Source organism: Hylaeus anthracinus, unplaced genomic scaffold (genome assembly GCF_026225885.1).
Source record: "Hylaeus anthracinus isolate JK02 unplaced genomic scaffold, UHH_iyHylAnth1.0_haploid 5, whole genome shotgun sequence".
In the NCBI taxonomy this organism is placed as follows: domain Eukaryota; kingdom Metazoa; phylum Arthropoda; class Insecta; order Hymenoptera; family Colletidae; genus Hylaeus; species Hylaeus anthracinus.
Window position 1 is genome coordinate 4,362,990 of NW_026535322.1, and position 21,449 is coordinate 4,384,438.

Here is a 21,449-nt window from a genome sequence, read left to right on the forward strand (position 1 = left end):
AACTTGTTCTTTGATCAAAGCCAGAAGCAGCATCATCGATATCCCAATCACGTAATTGATAATTTAATAACGACATTATTGATAATAATTTTGTCCATAATCATTAGCAGGAACTTTAACGCTATTAAAGACGGAATCCTTGGTAATACATCTCCATCTGCGCGGCGGACGCTCGTCCCGAAGCGTTCGATGGTGAAAATCGATTGTACAGGCTGGCGTCGTTAAGAGTTTTCGAGCCGGGTAATTAATAGCAAGCATATGGCTCCGCGAGGTGATTGAGAGTAATTCGGATCGGCGGACCGAGAGCTCCGGCCGCTCATTAATATGCGAGGTAACGAAGTGCTGCCTCTCGGTAAGTCGTCGAGGATGTTAGCGCGAGCGTCGCCGAGTCATCATCTCTATATTCGTTATTTTCATTGTTCCTCGCTTTTTTTTTTTATTTTCCCCAAAATATACGAAAAATAAATGTAACATCGTGAAACCACTAAAAATAAGAACAGAAACGAAGACAAAGGTAGAGGTAAAGTAAACAGAGATGTAAAGCGTTAGGTTTTAATAATAGATACCAAGGGGACGGTATGAGTAAGCATTTATGCAAAACGCGCGTAAACGTTCGTTTTGTTGGTTGAATTAGCCCGGCTTTCCGTGTCAAGAGAGTGGAGGGAGGATCCTCCGTGCTTCTTCTCGAGTTTCGGGGCCCAATCACGGACCAGTCATTCCAAAGCCCGAGGCTCACGGTTCCTGGCAACGAGAGGGTGATTTTTGCATGTCACGTGGGCAAACGGGCACGCACTGAATGCCCGTCGTTAGGCTCTCGTTGTGCCACGATGAGTCGGTTTCACGCAACGATACGCCCGAAGAACGCTCCACTTTGGGGCCCCTTTCGAGGCCTCCTATCGACGCGACCCTACGACGAGGCGTATCCGCCCCTTCGAGCGCGGATGCTCGAAGAACAACCCTTGTGGCGGAGATACAAATTCGAAAAAAATTGATGAAACGGTTTATGGGGACCAAGCGTTCCATGGTATGAAGCATGATAAGCGTTTTGGGCTCTATCTCTTTTTAGAACTAGAATTTGTTCTAAGTTCAACACTAAACCTACGATTTGTACCTACTTCCTGAAGAGAGCCTTGTTTAACTGACCGAAAAGTCTATGCATACAATACGCGTTAAAAGAATCTATTCACTACTGTTCTTGTAACCGAAAAAATGTATCTTCCCTTCAGCAATAAATCACTAAACGAGTAAAAGCATTTATAAACTGTAATATTTAGCGATACCGCGTACCGCACTCGATACGGCATTTCTACCTAAACACAGGAATCGTCGTCGAATATCTTTTTTTTTACGGTCTCCAATTACTTTCAAGGCGTTATTTTCGGAGCAATAATGGTAAAAAGCAGTCCATGAGTTTACGAGTCGCCCAAAATAACGGCAAACGACTGCGACTACCCCTGCCCGGGAACCCTTCTTCCGTGCCGAAAGTTTTTACGACTTGACCCATATTTTTCGGCGCGTAAAAGAGGGTACAGGTCTTGCTTATTCTTTCCTCGCCCATAAAAATGCGAGAACCGTACGATTTTCTCTCCCCCGACCGAAATTGGTCGAAGAAAGGCCAGGAAAAAAAAAGAAAGTAAGCGGGAGCCCCGTACCGTTGGCAAAAAGTCACGGTGCACCGTTAGACCGTAGAAAGATAGCCGAGACACCTTCCCTGGAATGTTTATGCTCTCACCCTGGGGGTGGACGCGTTCTTTAGGGAAATTCGGCCGTTTTACGACCGTTTCAGCGAGACGCAAAACAATCTAGGGCCGATAATCCAAGGATGCTCGATGAACGACCATTAAAGAAAGGAAAAGGAAAGGAAAGCGAACACGAGTTGCAGAAAAGTTCTCCGACTTCCAAGAACGCGTACCCTTAAAACCAATCGGAAATAATGGTAGAACATAGCGATCAAAATCACATTTCCGACGAAAACTATCGATAACAGAAGCGTTCGATTCCTCTAACTACTCTAGTCGAACGTGTTTTCCCCCCTGTATTCTTGCCATCGCGTTTCTTTCTTCGAGCTTTTTTCTCTGGTTCGATTTTTTTCGTTCCGTTTTTATTTGCACCTCTGTCGACTGGACTTTTTTTACGACCAGTCGCCCTCATCCAGCCGTCGTAAAGTTATTAACAACGTCCTCGAACAATGGGGAACAATGGGTGCGTGAATGGGTCATAATCGATTCGTTTGTCGTAAAGGATCAGCCTGGTTTTCCGGGACCCAGCGATTCGATACCTGGAACCACGTTTCCGAGGATAAACAATGAGCACTCACGGTGTCATTAGACGCGTCCGGGTTTAGCCAGGTCGGACACAGTCCGAAAGTATGGTGTCGTTAATACCCCGACGGGGGCTTAAACGCTCGTAAAGTGTTACAGATTTTTTCGACGAGCGAGTTTTTATTTTTTTACACCAACCGTCTTAGTGGTACCTGGCGTTTGGTAAAAACGCAATAAACGACGATGCTTCCGGGAGGATTTCGACCTACGCTATATTCGAGGCCCGAAATTCTTGTACCTGGCCGGCGACCGTCAGCTGTGTGCTCCGACTTGCTCCTTCGTTCGGGTGATTGCTACGTGCGGGCAATTAGACGCGGTAAAATCGTAGAATGGAAACCAGAAATACTAAAAGAATTGGGACAAGCACTCCTGTAAAGTGAAATTACAGAATCGTGGTCGAGGAATATGTTGGGAAGGCAATGGGCGAGGGACAATGTCAAAGTCGACTGTTCTTAATCATAAATAATCAATAATCTACCGTATCTAACTAACAAATCGGCCACCCACATCCACCGACAGCGTTCACGGGTTCAGCGTGAAAAACAAAGGTGGGCAACGAGGGTGCCCGCGGTCATCGAGCAGACATCCCGCGTCTGAGCGCGGATGACACAGCAGCCAGCATATAGCCGTCCTGTCGCGTCTTGATGAGCAACGACGAGAGACATCGTCCGTCGATTCGAACTATCGATACCCGACCCCCACGACCCACGGTTACGTGGTTCTTGCAACGAACAGAACGCGATATACGGCGCTACAGGTTCTGATTACTCTCCACGGATGTGACAGATCTGCCTCCTTCGCCGCGGGACACGAATTTGTCGATACATCCTTTAAGAAGGACGGAGAGGACGCTCATGAACGTCTGGTATCGTCGACAGATCGCCGGATGTTGATCGGCCATCGCTAGACACTCATTTGCTCGCGCGAGTAACAGTCCCAGTCGATTAAACGCGATCCGATCTCGAGGATGCAGACCGAACATGTTCCAGGGGATCAACGGTTCATCTTCACGTGTCTCTAATGTTGTCGTGTATTTGTCGCCTGATAGAGTGGAAGAATTGTAGCTTACTGATTTTTAATGTGCTTGTGATTTTTTTGTGCTTTGTGTCAGTTTTTTTTTTTTTTTTTTTTTAAATCACGTCTTCGAGATTTTTTACAATCTCAACTTAAATGAGATACCTTCTATAATAAAACAGATACGAGTTAAGTGTCCAACAAGATGACTGCAAAAATGAAGAGTTAAGTCCTCTCACCTAACAAAGGAACATCTGACTCCGTGAACCGATTATCCAGCAGTCACCTTAAAGTCGAGGCAGTCGAGCGAATAGAATCACGCGTCCCACGCTCGGGACACGGGGTGAGACCTACCCTCCAGTCCGACGACTTTCGTTTTTATTGACCGACGATCCATCGATCCGAGAAAAAAAACAGAGAGGGAAGAAGAGCACCGGAGGATCGTCCCTCGAGGTCGAGCTCGACTTTCTTAGCCGCATTCTTCGCTGCTCTTTCTCCCCGATCCCCACCCCGAGACGCTCTCTTTTCTGATCGTTCCAGCTTGTCTTCCCTTTTTTCAGGGACCTGCCGTTCGAAGCACCAGCCACCTGCTGAGAAAAGTGCTCCGTGACCGTTCGACGGTTGCGTCAGGACCTGGGCACAGTTATTTGCATCATCCATCAGGCCAAGGGTGACGGAAAACGCAGGCGGGGAGGAGAGGAAGAAATGGTAGACGGTATCCGACGCTCCCGATTCCCCAGTGGGTATCGCCCGCATTGTTGGTCCTCGTGGTGATATTTTATTGGGTTTATGACGTCATTAATCTGATCGCAGGACCCGCCCACAGGTTTAATCGCGACGCGACCAAACCGACGGACGCTAGCCGCGCGTCTACCTGCCTGTGTCGTCTTGAGAATTTTCGGTTGACCGAACCGAGCTGATTCCGACCGAGATACACCCCCGAATGCGTAAATTATCAGGTTTATGCCGAAGGTTGGGTCTCCCGTGCACTCCTTTCTTTTGCGCGTACGGTCGTTCCTCGCGTCCTGTTCCATTCGAAGGGCCTGATGGTCGATCACGGTGCAGATGCGCAAAGAAATTCGGAGAAAGTCTGTTGTGTTCACTTTTTTTTTTTTTTTTTACTCCCCTTGCGCGATCCCAAATCCACGCTCGTTTCGAAATTGCTATCCTTTAGATTTAAACTATATTTCCATGAAAGTATCTCCCTCGAAATGTAAGAAGACATAAAGAATCAAATATCCTCGCCAAGATTTCCAAGGATCAAACAGAAAGCACGCTACTCGAGCGCTGAAACATCGAACGGCTCCAGCGCCGATTCTAATGGCGGCGCGCACACGTTTCACGCTTATCTAAATTGTTTGCACTTTCACGTCGGAACAGCGTGCTCGGAATGCCGTGGCGCCAAGCGGCCAGCTTCGAAAAAGTCTTACCAGCGAACGAACACAAGTCGGCTCTGATTGCCACAACATGGGACAAGGATAGCCGAGCACGCGACGTTTCGTGAAACCGTGTGTACGCGTAGTTTCTCGTCGACACTATGTCATCGTGCCACGGTTTCCCTTCACGAGGCCCGCGAGCAACGAGTACAAAGGGTGCGGGGGGCCCGAGTGTCGCGCGTGTACACACACACATACACACACACAGGGCCCATTCAGCGCCAACCGGGACCGTTTGACCGATCACAATACGAAATTAAGATAGCGATCGACACCCTGGTATCGCTGGCCCTGGTCTGACAGGAACGGGCGAAAATAAATAAACGGTCGATAAATCGCGGTTGCGAAACGCTTCTGGGACACCCCGCGGATCCCTGCCTAACCGGAAATTCTGATTCAGATTGAAAAACGAGACGCTTGTCGCTCGTGACAACGATGGACGAGATTTCTGACGAATAAACGAGGAGATAGGGAAACCGTAGACCGTATTTTTTCTTCTTTTGTCGAATGAGCTTTTACAATCTGCGAAATACAGAGTGCGTTCAAGTCGAACGATCGAACTACGACAAGGTGTCCTGTGAACGAGACAAAAATTAAAAAGAACCAGAGGAATTTAGTAATCCTCCGAGTAGGAAGACAGTGATTGCGTCACTTTCAAATATTATGTTTCAAATGTTCAAATAAATTTGCGTCCTTCCACCTGGAATGATCGTTCATAGTTGCGGTATTCGTTGAATGTTGCGTATCTGGTTTCCAGCAACTAGTTTCATAAATCGAGAGAGATAAGACCGTAGAATGCGATCGTTGCGCAGGAGGGGATAGCCTGTATTTTTTGGCCGGACTCCCACGGCCGATGTTTTTCGACGACGAAATAAATCTTCCGGCTGAAGAACGACTGTCAGACACACGAGGTCTCCTCTATGCCTAGATACGCGGTCGAAGACGTTACGCCCTCGATGATCGATCGACGTTTCGATTCTTCGCGAAGAAAACGGGCGAAGCGCGCTCCGTCGTCCTTCTTTCGTTGGCGCGCCTCTGAATCAGCAAATCCTTTGATATCGTTGTGAGGCTGGCGGCAGCTGCCGCGGCCCGATCCTCGCATTATTTTGTGCTCGGGGCCTGCGCAACGCTGGCGTGAATGCCGGTATATACGAGCAGCATGCATGTAGACATCAGATACGCTCGGTATAATATAACTTTTGCCCGCTAGGATACTTGACGCCGCATACCTTCCGCGAGCTATGGATGCCCGACGTGCCTGGCCGGCGAAAACGTATCCGTGTCCCTCGAAAATATTATTTCAGCCATGGGAAAGAAATCATAATCTTGTTACGCGACGATTGCGTTAAGGATACCGGTCGAGGCACTTCTCTCTAAGATCGTAGGCGCCTGAGAACAATTTTATCCTCTATTTTCTACTTTAAGGTACAAACTAATGCAGTTAATTCCTCGTACGAAAACGAATCGAATTACCATCATCCAATTCGAAGCTTCGAATTCCCGAGTGACCAGTCGATATTACATAATCGATCCTAACGAAAGCATCGGATGGATTCCTACGTAACTATACCGATTAACGCACATTCAACCGACCATACTTTACGTTCGTTACTTACTCCACATTTCGGGCCATAAAAAACTAGCCAACACCACCTGGCGAATATGCAAATTGGTGGTACACGAATCCAGACAATTCGAATAAATTAGCGAAAGTCGAAACTGACGTTGCGAAAAACGAGATTGATAGCGGATAACCCTAATAATTCAATCAACGGAACAGACGTGTAAAGCCCGAGCGCCAGCTGGACAGAAACGGTGCCAGTTTGTGCGTGCACGATCCGGTTGATTAGAGCGTTTTAAACGGTCTCGACCTCCGACCCGAATCACTCCGAAAGGCTCTCGAGATACTTTCTAAACAAATAATTATCGCAACGAAAGGCTACGTTACAACGCTAATCGATCGATTCGCGAATAATGGCGACGCGGCATTTAACCGTCCTCTCTTCGCGATCGGTTTTATGGACGGACACGTGTCGTCCGACTGGCAATAAAAGATGTCCTGTATGTTTATGCGCGGCGCTCGATGAAAACCGAGCTACGACGAAGAAAAGGTTAAGCCTCCTCGAGAAGAATAAATTTAAAATTGCGCGGAGACTTTTCTCCTTCGCGTGGTTTCAAAAAGAATTGGGAAATCGCTTGAGATCATGCGGGCTCGATCGGGGCTTGGTGCGCGGCCGTTCGGCGCGTTTTAATACGGTGTGGAAATTTATAATCCACGGCGATAGTAACTCTTTCCATTGGCGGAAAATCGGCCGAGCGTTTGGAGAATTTAATTCGGTTCACATTGATCAAAATTCTTCGGTTCGACATGTGTGAAACTGGGTCGACGGCGTTATGGATTCGAGAGTTAGGAAATCGTTGAAATTGAATACCGAGCGATGTTTCTTCACAGTTTTACGTTCTGAGGGAACTGAAAGTAAACTAAACAGCTGACGCTAGAGAGACTCGACTCGAATCCGAGGGATTCAGCGGTGTAAGAACAGTTACTGAGTCACCAACCAAACGACAAGATGACCACTGAGGAATCTACTTCGATCCTAATACCAGGAAATCTATAAAACATTTTGCTCCCAAATGCTGAGAAACCTATACGTTCTAAGCAAAATGCAGGCGGCACGAGTGTAACCGATTCCATCCCGATGGTTACCACCTAGAGAAATCGAATCTGCTACGATTCGGCCGGTGCTCGTCCACGAGAGCTCATCACCCCGATACATATACGTAGACACGTCCTGGCAGCGTCGTCGAAAGTATCTTTAACAGCGCAGCACGAACGTTGTACGGGTCCGTGAGCAGGCAGCACACTTCTCACGGATCCGAAGTAGTATACGTAGACAGTCGCCCCCGGTACGACCCCGGAACGTACGATTCGTATTGTGCGCGATCGCGGAACGAACGATCGCTACACGATCTCCCGCTGCTAGATCGCCAGATCGCCGATCCGCCGGTACAGCGATCTATTGATCGCGAACAACGCTCGGCACACACGGGGCACCGGGCGGCTATCTTACGGCTGCATCGATATGACTACGTTTCCATCGATGCGGAAGTAACCGAGTCGAAAAACGCACACACGATGCACGCACGTCGAGCTTCGACTTGGCCTCGACCCGCGCGCGCCCCGCACATCGGCGGAAACAAACGTAATTGGCATTCCCTCCTCGGATCACGGGACGGTCGATCGCTCGTAACGACCCTGGTGCGATATGCCCGATGGAAATGAAATTTTACCCGATTAAAACGGCCGCCCGCTGCTGCCGGACTCCAAACGCGCGGGAAAACTCTTAGCGGTACTTTCATATGGGAAATTAACGGGGGAAACATTTTACCGCGGCCTTTGAGGGAGGCTGTCTCGGATCTATGCCTGGTGAAATGTTTTCAGTTTCTTTTTCTTCGAGGAACACACCTTTAACCCGCGAGGACGCCTCGTATGGTTATTATGAGCAAATTGGATGCCTTGGAAGAGAATTTCGTTTACAAATGCGGGTGGATAGATCGATATTCTTTCGTTTGGAAACAGATTTCTAGGCCATTTTGGATACAGTCGATGCAACATGGTGTCACAAGATAACAGGTTGCTTTGCAACAGTGAGATCATCCCCTTTTCGCTTGTACTACCAGTTACCGAACACCCTGTATAACCTTCCAGGTAGAAAGGTTACAGTAGAACTATCTCGCTTCGAATCCTAAAAGTCTATCGCCACAGCAAAATGCAAGCCAGTGACCTGCAACTAAAGAGCCATCAAACGTGCCAAGGATTCTCTCGTAGGATCGCGAATCGTTCGATCGTATCAAGGTCTACACGATTCGAAATCAAATTTTAACCTATCAAACGGCCGCCTGCTGCTGGCGGATTCTAAACGCACGAGAAAACGCTTACTATTAGCGATACTCGCCGCGGCGTGTTTGCGCGAGCCTAATGATCGATTAAGTGGATTACGCGGCTCGTGCTTAATCGCGTGCAGTTAAGGAGGGGGGATTTATTAATTGCGGAATTTATTCGAGGGGGAAGCCTCGAGGATCCTAGATCCTTCGAGTCCTCGCCGAGTGCCGCGGTGTTTTTGTTTAATTTCACGACGATCGGACGCCGCGGCGCGTTCCTCTGACGACTACCCGATGATATTGCTGTTTATCGTTGATTGCCGACGTCGTGGCGCGGATTAGATACTTTGCACGCTTCGCGGGAGAGTTTGATTAGCTTGATGAATAAGAGTTTCTTGTACGAACCGTTTGGAACCGGGGTTTGATGAATGCCATCGGGAAAAAGTGTCCGTGAATGCGTTTATTCCCGTGTGGCATTGACGCTGCTAAGAAAAATGATGGATTCAGGTAAAGCGTAATACGTAATTCCGCAGGTGTTAGAAATTGGAAGTACGCTAACTTAAATACTTCCCGATGACATTGGATTGAAAATGATGTATTGAAATTGCTGTGATAGAATTTCTTTCGAGGGACACTAAAATGAGGGTGAATTACGAAAAATTAGTTGCACATTTCTTGTTGACGATAGTAGTGTTACGATAATCGTCCTCTGTAAATGTCAAGACGACAGTGACAACACGTTTTTAATGCGTAAGCTGTAGTATCGATTGAAAATACTCAACAAACAAATTGCTATCTCTGCACTCTCTGTTTACTACTTTATATAATATGCAAAAGATTAAAAATTATACAAGCATGCAAGCAGAAGTCGAGATGCAACGAACCCGAGCGGCGAAGGATCGCAAAATTCCAGTTCGCATGAAGACGCTCGCGTGCACGCCGGTCACGTTCACCGGCGAACGCAAGCGGAATTCTTTCCCCATTATCCCCGGTGTCTTGATCCAGACGAAATCGATCCTCGCCTCATTACTCTTACGCAAGCAGGCATCCGCGAGCATAATTAAAATTGGACATCGCGTGGCCAGGTAAAATCCTATTACGAAAGCCTCGATCTCGATCGCCCGCAGAACATTCGCGGATTCGCGATTCCGCATCCATCGAGGCTGGATAGGTAATTATATCTCGAGATGATTAGCCTCGTTCACTGACAAATTTTTGATAATTATGCCTCAAGCGGAGAGCTCCACCCACTCTTTTGATCGAGAAACAGCGGTGCTACGCGCGAGAGGCGATCGGTCAGAGGTGTCGACGGGTAAAAGGAAGAAATGGGGGAGAAGAGGAGAACGCACGACATCTCGGGAAGACCTGTTGACTTAGGCGAGCGGATAATACGAGGCGGAGAAAGGTCCTGACACAAAAGGAGGGTGGCGATTCGTGCCTGGCGGGATTCTAGCGATCTCTTTCCTTCGTGGCTCCTTCTCTCCGTCTTGCTCCTGCGACTACGTTTCCTCGAGTTCCTTCTTTCGCCAGATCCTTTTTACTGGTCGTCGCGTTGAACCGGCGGCCGCCTGCTCTGTTTGCCCCGAATAAACAGAGGGTGAAAGAACGGGCGTAGACCCGTTGTCTAATTACAGGAGATTTCGAACGATCGCTTTTTGGGACTGCCAGACGTGCTCGGAATCGCCTGCACTATGTTCGAGGAAAGTATGTCACCGTGTACCTGTCTGTCAGACAATCCTTCGGCGCAGGAAGTTTTCTTTTCTAGACGATTTCAAGAGGACGCGTCGAAGATGAATTCAACAAAAAAAAAATGGTACTCAGGTTTTTCTATCATTACCACTCATTGGACCAAATTGATTAAGCGAACTTACAAGAAGAACGGCAGAAAAGCACATGGAGTCTCCAAGGAAGAGTAACGAGTGCCAGACTCGCCCAGAGTTCCAAGAAGCATCGCTGGGACCAGTCGGAAAAATGTTGGGGCAGGTTGGAGGACTAGGGGGGGGGGGGTCGTAGACGAGCCGAAGGTTAATGAGTTTGCTACTGCCTGTCACGAATAAAAGTACAGGCAAGGGGCCAGTGTTTCGCCCGATGAAATAGGTACGTATACCTCGTAGGTTATAGCAGCCGGTACATACGTGGTTTCCGGAATGCATCCCCATTGGTCGCGCACGAATTACCCGCTGGAAAGGGGCAAAGAGCAAACCGCTCGCCGGCAAGATGGCGCCTGTTCTAAATTCAAAACAAGACGCTGCTTAGCATATACATATCCCGGGCTCAGCCGCGGCGTGCACGCTATGACATTCGCAATTCAAATCCGTACATTTCTATTACCATTTTAATTCAAGGGCACTCGGTCGCGACGCGTGCATCAGCCCCGAAGAGGGTTTCTTTGCAAAGGGAACACCATGTCTTCGGACGATTCGCGAAATTCGATCTAGTACTGGTGATATCGGGTTGCGTGAAATTGAAAATTTTATTGGATGCAGGACGTCGTATGCTTGAATATTCTGTATTTTGCTGTTTTATTCTGAACCGTAGTGTATTTTGCTGTATTATATAGATCTCAGTCTTTTTCTTTTCGTTGCTCTATAGTTTTAATACTGTTTACTGTTGAATATCTGTTGGGACGCACTGGCCCCCACATGGCTCGGGTACCTCGGGATCGGTAAACCCGTACTGTAGTATGCGCATGCTACAGCCCCTGAGGACTAGAGTATTGTAAAATTAAACAAAGAACCAGTGAATGATACTCCCTGGTTGGATCCGTTCGCTGATAGTCAATGCAACAAGAACCAATAGTTTTCTATTAAGTGGCGATCAACTGCGGTGCCATTGCATTATTCATTTGCCCGAAGCTCTCGCCAATTTTCTTACCATCGTAACTCGTTCCGGGGCACCGCGGACTCGATCAGCCATTCCGAAATCGTCTGTCGCATTTATCCAATTAAATACGCTCGTCGAATTAAAATCTCGACCGCCGCCGTTTTGGAATTCAGCTGCCTTGGAACAGAACCGATCCGTGAGGATGGCGCGATTTCTTTTACATTTCAAGAAATGTCTGGATAGGCGTGGCGATCGAATCGCAAACGCGTGTCACGCACGATCCGCCCTTTAATGTCCCTGGTTATGACTCGCGGCTCGACCGATTGCGCTCGATAACCATAATAAAACGGAAATTTTATGAAGTAGGCATTTAACGCACCCATGGAACCAACGATCGCGGTTTTACGGCGTAGGAGACGGTTTTTCTTCCGTCGTGGGGGCAAATTGCACGGCCAATTTCCGAGTCAGGGAACGGATGGCACGATCGTCGATAATCGTCTCGTTAGATCGCCCATGAGAATCGGATACAACGCGATCGAAACATCTGGCGAAACCCTTTTAGACTCGGACCCGGATTTGTATCGACGAAAACTGACTCGTTCCCGCGAATTTATGTGCGCCGTCAGATTAAGGGACGGCCTCTCCCTTTCTTCTCGGGGGCGCCCGCCATTGTGCCACTTCCGTGTACTCGGTTACGCATAACGAGATCCTCAGGATTTCACGGGGCTCGAGACGACGTGTCGCTATTTTGTATTAATGACTCGTCCTCCTGCCCGAAAGACTTTCCGAACAGATGTTTCCCCACGACCTATCCTTGGCGCGCATTTCTGACAATGACGATATTTCTTTTCCTTCCCCTTGGTTATCTGGGGTGGTATCATTGATCACATTCGATTCGATTGTTTTCGGCTCCCGCGAGAGTAAACTTTTCAAGGAAATTATTGTAGTACATCCTTGTTGAATGTTTTCCTTCTATTGAAATATACTTCTGAAACTACCTTCGTTCGTGACTGATTGTAAAATAGACTCGACGTTATTAGAGAGCCATGTAAATTTGTGCACAATTTTCTGGTTAGGAAACGCTGTCGAATCGAATAAAACCGACACCATTTCTCAGCTATATCGTATTTCTATTTCCAATATCGCGTGTTGCGCAATGATTAGCGGATCTCGCCCGACATATTTATCGTCCCGATGGAAAACATTTGTTTTCGCTGTGGCGAGCACTTAATCGAACCGTAATTATCTGCTATTCGGCCGTGAGAGGGTACTGACGTAATCAGAGCGTGATTGACGCGACCTTAAAGACGTCGAGTCTGTGTTTTTCCGCGGTCACGTTTTCTGAGAAGTCGTGCAAAATTTTTATTCGTGCATATTATCGAACATGCTTTCAAATCATAATTTAATTATCTCGATCTTATCTTTCTAGATTTAATTCTATTATTGCCTCACCATCGGAATTAATTTGTTTACGTCCTTAATGAAAAGTTCTGTCACCCATTTCTGGGTGACGTGGCAACCAATGTGTTAAAATTATTTTCCCATATAAGAATTCTGCCATTCTCATGTTTTCATGATCCCGAGATCGTCACAGCCACTGATTCGCCAGCAAGACGATCGTTCGTCGTCGAATTTCGACGAGGTGTGGTTCGAGGCGTCCAAGAGAGGGAAGAGGGACCGTTCGGTTAATTGCGGGCATTGAGGGAGCTGGAAGGGCACACGTTGCTCGCACGAGGGTTGATCGTCGCGATTAATCATGGCTGCCGGTCACAATCGGCCGCAATCTGTATCTCGCATGCACGCGGCCGAGCCTGCGGCTGCTCTTAAACCGTTTGGCCTCTTCGCTTATTAAAGACATTCAGGTCGGTGCCAGTAGTCGACCTGGCGTCGATTCATAACAAGAAATTAACAAGCGCGTGATGAATGGCTCGGTCGATGTACCTGGACGGATCTTTTGGGGGCTCGATCCGTGTGCGTGGTCGGAGGTTTCGTGAAAAAGACAAACGATAACGAATCTCATCCGTTTTATCGGTTAATCGCCGATTAACTTCTCACAAGAAAAATGACCACGTACTACGGTACTGGTTTATAGAGTAGAATAAATCGTAAGCTCCAATTCCATTTCTGTGGTTATTTAAAAGAATTGTTCCGAATACAGCTTATTCGTTCGTCGTTTGTCCAAGCGAGAATCGTCCAAGGATAGAGCAGCTTCCTGGAATTATCGTCCGGCGAATGCGACGATTACCAAGGCGAAAAGGAGCGGTGGTCGAGCATTGTGAACCCTGTTAAAAATCAACTGGGACGATTTCAAGATCCTCCTCCTCCTCCTCCACGAGAGTTGCGCGCGGTCGATTCGGCGATCTTTTACAAATGCGAAATTTATCTGCGATCTGGACCTGTGGGTCAATACCCGGGCCCGATGGACATCTCTCTTTCAACGGTGCTCCTGACTCCATTGTCAGTTCCGTTCAACGGGGTTGCCATTGTCCGGGCCACTCCGAAATGGATGTTTTGGTTTCCGTGAATGCGTCGAGTGGCACCTTCGAGTGGTCCTCCGTCGACAGTCGTTTTTCTTCTTCGAGATTTTCTTCTGGCGTTGGACCAGGTCTCCTCCCCCTTTCTGTTCGTCATTGTCTACTGGCGCTCCTGTGTTCTTTCCGTCGATTGTGTTCGAAAGAAAGGAAACCGCTGGAAGACGAATCGAGAACGTCGCCTCAACCGAAGTCGGTGAATTATCACCCTCTGTCCCCCATCGCTCATAACGGACCGATTTATCTGGGTTTCGAGAACGGCTCTTCGAGGCCCACTCGACTCACCAATTCTCTGCGCGAGTGTGGGCGGATCGTAAGTGTCCACGCATGGCAAGAACTTTGCGCGCATATACACGTAGTCGATCGCGCCTTTATAGTCAAGATATGCGAAAAGGGTTTGGGCTCGATATGCCTGTCATAGATTAAAATTAGTTATCATTTTCGTAAGCAAATAGAGTTGATGAAAATAAACGGACACGATTCGTGGCTCAACCCAATATTATTCTCTAACTCCAGACGCGGGAGCCTGTCGGAGCAGCCGCGAGTATTATTCGCTAGCGTTGCCCGATGTTGCGATAATATTTTCTCTCGAAATAAAGGCCACTTACGATACACTTGCCTCGTCGTGTGTGGTCCGCGTATCCTGGAGAGTCCTTCGTAGGAGGGGGAGGATGAAGTCACTGGAAAACGGAGGCTCGGACGCTGTATCGACTCACCGAGCGTTACTTATCGATAAATACTTTTCTTCCTAACACGACATCGATAAAGAGACACGAGTTTCTCTAAAGTCGTTAGAATTTTTCAAAAATTCTTCCGAAACGCGTACGAAGACCTAGCGTTTCGGAATCGAATACTTCGCACGTAACTGAAACGATTGCGTAAGAGAGGAGATTAATGGGATCGGCGGTTCAGCGAGGCGTAGAATCCATCGCAATCTGGAAAAGTCAGAAACCAGGCGCTCGAAAAAATACCGCGGTTGCGGGGAATTCCCCGCGATACGATCTAGCATCCTGCGGTCCAACCATTAGATTTTAGTTGCCAGTGAATTAACGCGAATACAGTGGCGTATCGTGCATCCATAGCTGAGATCTCTTTTTGCTGAGCAACCTTAGAGCCATCATCTATATTGGGCTGATAGGCCACTGCTTAGTTTACGCGAAATCGTAGCAAAATCCTCGCTCGCGTGTCGACACCGTATGAAATTCTGGGTTGATTGGCAGTCTGAGAGGCCAACGATGCCGAAGACGAGAAGAAGAAGTGGTCCGCTGCAATGAGAGCGCAGAGGAGGCGGAATAAAAGTCAATCAGTCAGTCAGTTAGTCAGCCGGCGTGCACGCGTTAACCTTAGCGCGAAGCAACTCGCGTGTAACTCGTAACGCTGGCATTACGCGCTCGCGCGTACGATGTTAATTGGAATTACACATGTGTGGTCACACGCGAACGCCTGATCTTGAGAGGCGTCCTGGCCGGCCTGGGCATATGATGTACACGCTCCGTACCGCGCCATCCAACCGAACAGACAAGGACGAGCTCGTCCTCTCACTTGAAAGATCATCCTCGGCCAGAATACATCGCGAATGGTTCCTTCTACGGTTCAGACGCAACACGCGATACTAATGCGTCCGTTCTGCGTAGGCAAAACGTGTTGCACGGAACTATAGTGGATACGAGAGATTTGGGCGTTGAGGGTCTTTTGTTTTCTTTGCTTGAGTAGGTTCACGTGGAAATTCATAGAAATGAATAGAAAAATGAATTCATAGAGAGCCTAACTTTTACGATATAAAATTAGTAGTTTCAGACTTCAAGAGGATAGGTTGGGAGGAAGACAACGAGGAGAACGATTGAATGCAATGTTGAAATGAGAATGACTAACACTGACTCACTGGTATTTTGCATTCAGAATGTACATAAATTCGAAAAACAAAGACAGAGGAAGAATTTGTTCATTAAAAAGCTTTTTGCACTCGAGCTATGTCTTCTGACTGATTTATAACGTTCGAGATGTTGAAAAACTGTGAAAAGCCTTTACGTATTACTAGTTACCTCGCAAATCCTTACATCCATGTCTTTTTGAGGATTTAAGTATAAAATAAATTATTAAAGGATACCGTTCGAACTCTAGAAACCAGTCAGTTTTCTCGAATTATAACGTGATTCTATTACCATTGAGAGGTGAAGATTGCAAAAAATGTTTACAAAATAGCGTTCGTTAGTTGCAGATAAATAACGCGAGATTCTTGCGAGGCACTCCTAGATCTCTAAAAACTCGGATACCGAAGACACGGAGGAACTAACAAGCGCTGACTCACGGGGACACTCGCAGCGGGAGGAAAGATCTCGCGAGCGGCGAACGCATTAATCGTCGTCCTTAATTGGGCCATGTCGTTAAGCAAGGAGTGCGACGAAACTGGATATCGCATAATTGATCGCAAAGCGTACGATTGCACCGTGCAGGGAACACGAGCGCAAGGTCGGTCGTCGCGCGCGTGTGCCTCCGTGTGTCGCAATTACTCCCACGTCACCACCGCGCATTGAAATCACCAGCGAAGAAGCGCGACGGAAACAACTCCAGTTTTTTCGACTTCGTTCAGCAGCAAGTGGGTCATTTCTGAACCGGGTTAATACATGAAATTATTGGAAAAATGTGGAACATTGTACGAATCGTCGTGTTCGAGATTGTACCAGTTAACGTTGATTAAGTCACGAGACTAATTATTTTGCTTTTTTTATCTCCATCACTTTACTGTTCACTTGCGAGGAATCCTGTTTTCCCTATTTGGTTTCACTCACCTTTTCAATCGAAGAATGCTTTCAACGATTAGTTACTTTAAGGCAATGTCGATGTCACTTTGGAAATTGAAATGTGTTCTTTCTATTTCTTTTTTGAGAAAAAAATATAGTCCTAAACCAATTTGTCTCCTTAAATGTAAGGAGCAAGTACGATTTCTGAGGTGGTACACCTTGGTACAAACGAATAACAGCATAGACATCAGAACTCGAAGATAAATATTTACACTCTCGGTAGTGTATACATATATCTAGAGTTGGAAGGCGATCGCGATCCACGGATGCGCGTGACCTTTACGGTGTTCAAAGACGGATACCGATGTGAAAACGGCATGTGCGTAAGAACAGCTGCGCCTGTTGGAAAATAATTATGAAAACGCGGCGGAACGAAGGAGAATAGGGTAGGCGCGACTTTCCACGATCGAGGGTAACCTTAATGTCCCGCTCGCGGTTACATAAACCAGCGCCTGTAGGTAGCCGAGCGAGGATGAGCACGCCAGGTGATGAAATCCCGACGGCAGGCAGCCGCGATACCGTCGAAGTGGTCTTGTATCACCGGATGATCTTGAACTAACACCTTTCAGGGCATATTCCGCCATTTATTACGGACATGAGGTGTTCCAATAATTGCGCAAACGCCGCGAGATTGCCTGCATACGTGTCATCGGTAATCGCTCCTCGCGGAGGAACGTCCCTTCCCTATCGCCCTGGTTTCCTCTCCTCCATCCCTCGGACTACTCATCTCGCTCCATCTCTCTCGATCTCTTCGTCGAGAGTCTCCCGCGACGCTACGCGCTTCTATTTGCTCGTCTGTGATGGTAGCCCGAAGCTGGTAGTAGGAGAAGACGAGAAAGGATGAGCACGGACGACTAGTGAAGAGAGGGAAAAAAATAAGAAGAAAAAACAAGTACAGCCGATACTTGCTGGTACTTGTCATTTCCAGCCGGAGGATAGCACGGTCGTGTCTATTATGGTTAACGCGTCTATAAATTACTCGAATGGGTCTATCACGCCGTGTACGCTCGCGATGGTGACCTCCTCCGTCGACGAGCGCTCTCGGTGGAGCTTACAAGGGAAGGGCCGAACTTGTCCGCCATCGATTTTAATCTACTTTCGCTGGCTGGCGGAGTACACGTCCAGGTTGCTATGTGCGAAATATAGGTGCAATAACTTGATAATTTAAGGGATACCGAAGGTGCATACCTTGCGCCACGAGTATCAATCTTTGTCACCTTCTTCTTTGACCGCATAGCAGATGACGCGAACGCTCTCTTTTTGCCTGGTTCGTTGTGCTGGTACAATAGCCGTAGTGATTACGTCGGGAGGTGGTCATTACGCAGGCATCGAAAATTAAAAAAAACTTGTACGAAAGTCGGTACTTAAGCCTTAGGGCAATGAATACCGTTTCGCCTTTGTGTTACGAATCCTAGCCTACTTTCAAGAAAAAATCTCTGCCCACGTCTCGCGTATTAATAAGCGACGAACCCAATTGTCGATCTACGATATACGGGAACACTGCACCCAGAACTCCTGACCACCAGCAACCAGGGTGCGTGTCGTTGTAGTTAATGGCCTCCATGGCGAGTGGTCTCGTATTCTGCATTTCTGCGCGGTGTGCGCCGTTTTATTCCCGTAATTACTATTATTAATAACGGATCGACGGTATCGATATTATTACGGACAGCCACAGCTCGATTCCCCGTTCGATAAGGTCACGCGCGTTTACGTAACGAGTGCCCGTTCCATTATTGCCGACCGTCGTTCGACCACTAGCCAGCCGAGCGTGCCGCTCTTCTTCCCGGGGCATTCTTGGCCTCGCGGGGTCAGGAGCGGTCCATCGGGGGAATCCGGCTGCGAATTCGCGCGCCACGGCGAATCCGTGCGAATCCGTAGCGAGGTATAACTCAGTGAGCTTGACTCTTGAATGGAACTGGCTTCTTGTAAGGGCTTACGACGACGAGGACGCTGCGCCCTGTACAGGCCAACACGACCCGTGCAAAACCCGACTGAATGGCCGGCACTATATTCGTACGCGTGTAAAAAATCGAATTTATCGAGCTTGAATCCAGCCAGATATAAACAATCCACGATGGGCGCAGAGGCGCGTGCGTTCCGTTCCGTTCGCGTTCTGGACCCACTCCACAACGAAGGACCCCGTCGAGGGTGAAACAATTGACCCGTTGATTAACGAAACTCTTCCGGCTGACGGTGGCCGATCCCAGGACAATAATTGCCCGATCACGCCGCGACCCGTGGGTTGTCGCGGGAAATTGTTACATCCGCGGCTCGGTTTATCCTACACAACCCCCGTCTGCTTAAATGGGCATTAAACACGGGCGGCGCATTGGGAATGATCTTTTAACGATCTTATTGTGGCAACTCGAATCGGCTTTGTCCCGTGGGCACTGGTTTAATCGCAGTGGAGTCCAAGTAGGATTCAAACTCACGATCCTCGAATCGACAGTCGATCGCTTTTCCTACACGACTAATCCAACATCCTACAATTTGTGTTCTCGTTTGACTACGTATTCTTGGATATGGGTAAAACTCAAACTCTGCACAAATCGGAACTAACGTTGCGCGATATTTCTTGAAACGATCAAGTCGAATAGCAGGAAGCATGCTTATTTCTCGAGACAGAATTTATTACCTATTCGAGGGGTATCAAAAGCGCAGATTCGTAAACAGCGGGAACGGGGGGCATCTAAAATTCACGAGCGTAACTTTTATCGGCCCGTGGACATTCTCACGTTCTTGGCGGCTCGGAGCCGACGCGGCGTCGGCGCGTGTGGGCGCTACTTTACGACGGAAAGCCGAGCAACGCCGATCGTTTTACGTGAAAACGACTTTTTGCGTCCTCCCGCCGTGCGTGCGGTCGGCCCATTCGCCTCTGTAATAACGAGCCACGGATGCCCAGGATGTAGCCCGCCCCAGGATCACGCGTACGGAAGCTGTCCCGAGATTATTGCCCGGCGTCTATTGTGTCGTTGCAATACTCGCGCAGTTCCATTGACTCGGGCCTGCTAATTTCCAATTAACATTCCACCACCGATTTTTCCGCGGTACGGCTAATATATTGCTAATTGGATAATGATACGCCGCGGAAGTTAATTAAGCATGCGATCGACGTGCAGGTTTTGCAGTGGATGCGGGTCCGTTGGTGGTGAGTTCAATCGAATTCGTTAGAAAGCGTTTCGGGGTACGATTTGTACGATTTTATAGAATGTACATACATCGAGCACTTGCGTTTACAAGGGCAAGAGGACCGAGGAGTGTATAAACGCGCGAGACGACAAGAAAGCTCGCGCAAACACGACCTCGCTGGTTATCCTGATTCCGAGAATCGTGGCTACTGCCTAGGATAGGAATCCTTTCAAATTCCAAATAGGTCGCAGTACACCGATTTACTTAGTATGCCGAAGTATCATCCCTCGGGGATATTCGATTAATCGCCGTTAGAACGTTGCATGTTTCTATGTATCGCGCCGTAGAATAATTTCCATGGATACGAGTCGGCTTCGCGTTGGTTAATTTAAACGAATGCCTCAGATTAAATAACAATACCGATCGTACGTGACATCGATACCATCCGTGTAACGAAGGGGTGCACGGACGGTCATTATTATTCCCGGTGAGCAGCTGCAGTCGTGCTCGCAATAATAACAATGTCGGACAAGTATATAATACAGAAAGAGAGTGGCAGCAAACGTGGCTGCGCGACGCCAAGGTCCTTGAGCGCGAATAAGGATATATCAGGAATGTAGTAGATCCACAAATAAATCGTCGATCCACGAGGAAATCGTTCCGCAACGGAGCAGGCCTGTGTCGAACACGCCAGATATCGTCTCGATAATCGAGCAAATATCGAGCGTGAGTTTACACGATAGACAACCTCGTTAGCGGTCTTCAATCTCTTTTAGATCGCTCAAGGGATTCTCAACCGCCGCGAGCAAGAGATGCATCGGCTCCGAATGATGTTGGACAGTTTCACCAATTCGAACGTATGAAATCTAGATTAAACTCAGATTAACCTGCGTTGCTTCTCTAACAGGAAATAATAAAGTAACTCAATCCGGAAACATGTTCGAATCGCGTATTTTATGAACTATCGTATCTCGTCATCGTACCTCAAAGACGCGAAAGTAAAATGAACGAGGTAATCTTTTGCAAGCCATAAAAACGATATTCCGAGTCGTAACGTTACGTGAGATACCAAGTCTTGCTTCAGTTCCCGACGCTTCTTCGGACACGAGGCTCTCAATTATTCTTAGCTCAACCTTTCGTGTAATCGAATATCGAGTCCACAAAGAATCTTCGATCTATACAATCCACTGGAAACCTTCGACGTATCGTTTTTTTATTTCGAAAACACGTTACCACGGGATGAAAACATCGATGAGCAACAGATGTCTCGTCATCGTAACGCCGGGGAGTATCCGGTCGCATTCATCGTGGTCCGGTAGAATAACCTTATCGCTGGAAATCGAGACAAGACGTTTCGCGTCCCGCGATTGAGAACGCAAAACCCCGGGCAATCGGACGCGTGCACAAGCGCATCCAGTTGCGGTTTGCACAATGGCGCCGCCGTATCCCATAGAAAATCAACGATTCGATTCTGTCGAACAATGGCCCGGCATTTGTGCGCCGTTAAAACCG